The 4039-nt window shown below is 38.5% G+C and overlaps 1 non-coding gene across 1 annotated transcript; it reads left to right on the top strand.

Annotated features, from left to right (window-relative positions):
• Nucleotides 1–377: 377 nt before the first annotated feature.
• LOC132043384 (small nucleolar RNA R71) lies at nt 378–482 on the top strand. The gene has a single exon (XR_009411789.1). It is a non-coding gene; the product is annotated as a small nucleolar RNA R71 (small nucleolar RNA).
• The last annotated feature ends 3557 nt before the right edge of the window (nt 483–4039 follow it).

The raw sequence follows: 4039 nt of genomic DNA, 5'->3' as shown, positions 1-4039 counted from the left end.
ATCATGGAATGGACTATCTTGAGTATGGTACATCCCTTTTGGTAAAACTGTATCTTCCTCACAAACATTGACCTTCTTGATCTGGGATTCATCAAACTTCTTCGTCAGCAAGAAAATATTTGTTGCAAGTTTTGCCAATGTTTGCTGGGTATCTTGATTCTCCTTCAATATATTCTAGATCATAGCATTACCAAACGGTACCACATCAAAGATTGTTTGAGTGCCAAGCCTAATTATGAGTCGTCATCTTGTTAAGTATGTTGGTCACCCGTCTATAAGATTTGTTCATGAAACAACCATCGACTGCATTGTTAGCAACTGACTGCGTCACTGGATCTAACCCTCGGTAGAACTTCTCCATTAGTATGTTATCCAGAAAATCATGATTTGGGCTCTTCTGCAAATACTCCTTGAATCTCTCCACGCTTCATATAGTTGTTCCCTCGGTCGCTGCTTAAATTCATAGATCTTGTCACGAATTTCAGCCTTCTTGCTAGGGGCGTACCATTTTGTGAGAAAAGCAACACCATCTCTCGCCTACGAAGTAATCGAATTTCGGGACAACTTCTCAAACCATGTTCTTGCCTCTCCAAATATAAGGAATATTTGAATAACCTCAAACGAATAGCCTCTTGTGGAACGTTGTTCTGGATGTGATTAGCACACACATCCACAAAATTCTGCAAATGACGTTGAGGGTCATTCTCGATAGAGTTCCGAAAGTATCCCTCAAGCTTTAATAACTGGTATAGGGAGAAGTCAATTTTCACAGTAGTGGCTCCAACTCGAGGCTAAAAAATAGCAGATGCGTAGTCCTCCTCTGGAACAAGATCAGAGAAAACATTCTAATCATCTGAATCATTCGCCTGATTGTTCAACCGATTCCCCTGGTTACCAAAGACGTTGATTTTGCTGATTCTGATTCATGTTCACCTGGTTTACACAGAGTAGCAAACAAGGTGTGATGGAATAAGCAAAAGACTTCAATAAAGCAAACACTATTTAGTAATTTCAAAACCGTATTCCCCGGCAGCGGCGCCAAAATTTGATACGCTCAAATTACACCTATTAATGGTATAACGCGGACGTTGTCAAATATAGTAACCCAACAAGGTTGGGGTCGAATCCCACAGGGAATATGGTGTGAAAAGGTTACTAAAGTCGTAGAATGCTATGTTTAGGTCTAATGTCTTAATCCGATGATTTTGGTAAAAGTTGGGTTTTTAGTAACTAATTGCTAACTATTGCTTTTGTGGTAATTTATGGTAAAAGAAACTAAGGTTGTGTCCCCTTTAGATAGAGTGTATGATCATGGGTATTGATCTTGATATACTTCTAATGGTTCATTATATGAATGCACTTAATCTCTACTATTTCCAAATAAATAAAGATTATTTCTTTCTATGATTTTCCTAAATATAAGAAAGTAACTATGAAGAACGATTAATCATGCCAAGTAAATTCTCCTTATTCCTAAGTGAATTTATTAAGCAAAGTTTAAAGCTTTGAGTCCTTGTTGTTTATTCTTACCAACCCTAATTATTTTCCCAAATAAATCAAGGTTTATGGCTTTAATCAATGTTTGCAACCATTAATTATGAATGAAGAATGCAGAATAAACAAACCCTAATAATCCATTATCTGTATATCAATCACAAACCCAATCACAAAACATCCATCAATTGGGTTCACAACCCTAGTAAGGGACATTAGCTACTCATAGAAGGAGAAGAACATTAAGAAGTAATAGAAATCATAATGCTTACAATTGATTGCTTGGAATTGAAGAGAATTTAATTGCAATTGTTTGTAATCTCCAAAAGACTTCAAAACTATGAATAGCTAATACTACGGAAAATAAAACTGAGTTCTGTATTGAATACGAAACCTATAACAGGTATTTATAAGGCCCTAAATCGTAAGAAGTGAAAAGACGCAATTGCCCGTCGGGTTCAGTCTATGATCCATTATACGGTTCGCAAAACAGTTATGCGGACCGTCAAATTCCTTCCTTCCATCCATCAAATATTCTTCAGCATTTTTCACGATCCATTTTAACGGACCGTCAAATATTCTGCGGTCCGTATAATTGTTCTGCAGGAATGGCTCGTCGATCATTGCTCACTGTGACCGTTATACGGTCTATTTGACGGTCCGTATAAAGTTTTGCGGCCCGTCCAATTTCTCCGTCAAACTGCCTCTTCAGTGACTATGTTATTTTCTCCACTTCTTCAACTTTTGCCATCAAACCACTTAATACCAGAAATCCAATAAAAAGCACGTAAAATCACGTAGACTTGCTTAAAAACAAGTAAAACTTATAGCCGAAAAGCATCGGTTGTGGCGTAAAATCACGCCACATCAATTGTCGAATGAAAGTAGTTCGATTTCAATTTCCGGGAGAGCCCGTGCTTGAATGGAAGGGTAACACAAAGATCTCCAAGAGGTAGGTTTATTTCCTACCTTAAGGCAAGAAAGATGATAGTTAAGGGCTATATTTATCATTTAGTCCGAGTTCATGATACTGAAGCAAAGTCGCCAACTTTCCAATCTATTCCGGTAGTGAATGAGTTTCCGAATGTATTTCCAGATGAACTTCTAGGCCTTCCTCCAGAAAGAGAAATTGATTTCGCCCTTGATGTATTTTCGGATACCAAGCCTATTTCTATTCCTCCCTACCGCATGGCTCTGGCAGAATTGAAAGAGCTAAAGGCACAGTTGAAAGATTTGCTTGAGAAGGAGTTTATTAGACCCAGTTCGTCACCGTGGGGAGTACCACTCCTATTTGTAAGAAAGAAAGATGGTTCCCTACGAATGTGCATTGATTACAGGCAGTTGAATAAGGTGACGATCAAGAACAAATATCCTCTTCCAAGAATTGATGATTTATTTGATCAATTACAAGGTGCCAAGTGGTTTTCCAAAATAGACTTGAGGTCGGGTTATCATCAAGTGAGAGTTAGAGAAGAATATATTCCCAAGACAGCTTTCAGAATGAGATATGGCCATTATGAATTTCGGGTGATGTCATTTGGGTTAACTAATGCTCCTGCAGTGTTCATGAATCTAATGAATAATGTACTCAGGCCTCTCTTGGATCTGTTTGTAATAGTATTCATTGATGACATTCTGGTATACTCTCGCACAGAATCAGAACATGCAGACCATTTATGTATTGTTCTTGGAATTCTTCGAACTCGAGAATTGTATGCAAAATTTTCAAAGTGCGAGTTTTGGCTGAATTTCGTGACATTTCTGGGTCATGTTATTTCAGACGATGGCATTAGAGTTGATACTCAGAAAATTGAAGCTGTGAAAACTTGGCCAAGGCCTACGACGCCTACAGAAGTTCGTAGCTTTCTGGGATTGGCAGGTTATTATAAAAGATTCGTAGAGGGCTTTTCATTTTTTTCGGCCCCATTGACGAAGATAACCCAGAAGTCAGCTAAATTTCATTGGAATGATGCTTGTGAGCATAGCTTCAAAGAGTTGAAGGGCAGATTAACCTCAGTTCCAGTCTTAACACTCCTAGAAGGGCCAGATGGTTATATAGTGTACTGTGATGCTTCCGGTGTTGGGTTAGGATGTGTATTGATGCAGCACGGTAAGTCATTACTTATGCTTCGAGACAGCTGCGAAAATATGAAAAGAATTACCCAACTCATGATCTCGAATTAGCTGCAGTCATTCATGCATTAAAAATGTGGAGACATTACTTGTATGGTGTGCATGTTGATATCTATACAAATCATAAGAGTCTTCAATACATTTTCAAACAGAAGGAGTTGAATTTGCGGTAGCGGCGGTGGTTAGAATTATTGAAAGATTATGATGTGAATATTTTATACCACCCCGGAAAGGTAAATGTAGTAGCCGATGTGCTTAGCCGCCGATCAATGGGCAGCCTATGTGAAATTCCTTTGGAGAAGAAAGAGTTGATTCATGAGCTCCATCAACTAGCTAATCTTGGAGTACGTCTAATTGATTCAGGTGGTGCAGGAGCTAGCGCTAGTGATCCCACAGTTTCGTCCTTGAACAT

Source organism: Lycium ferocissimum, unplaced genomic scaffold (assembly GCF_029784015.1).
Source record: "Lycium ferocissimum isolate CSIRO_LF1 unplaced genomic scaffold, AGI_CSIRO_Lferr_CH_V1 ctg23555, whole genome shotgun sequence".
Taxonomy (NCBI): domain Eukaryota; kingdom Viridiplantae; phylum Streptophyta; class Magnoliopsida; order Solanales; family Solanaceae; genus Lycium; species Lycium ferocissimum.
This window is presented reverse-complemented; position numbering and strand designations above follow the sequence as displayed.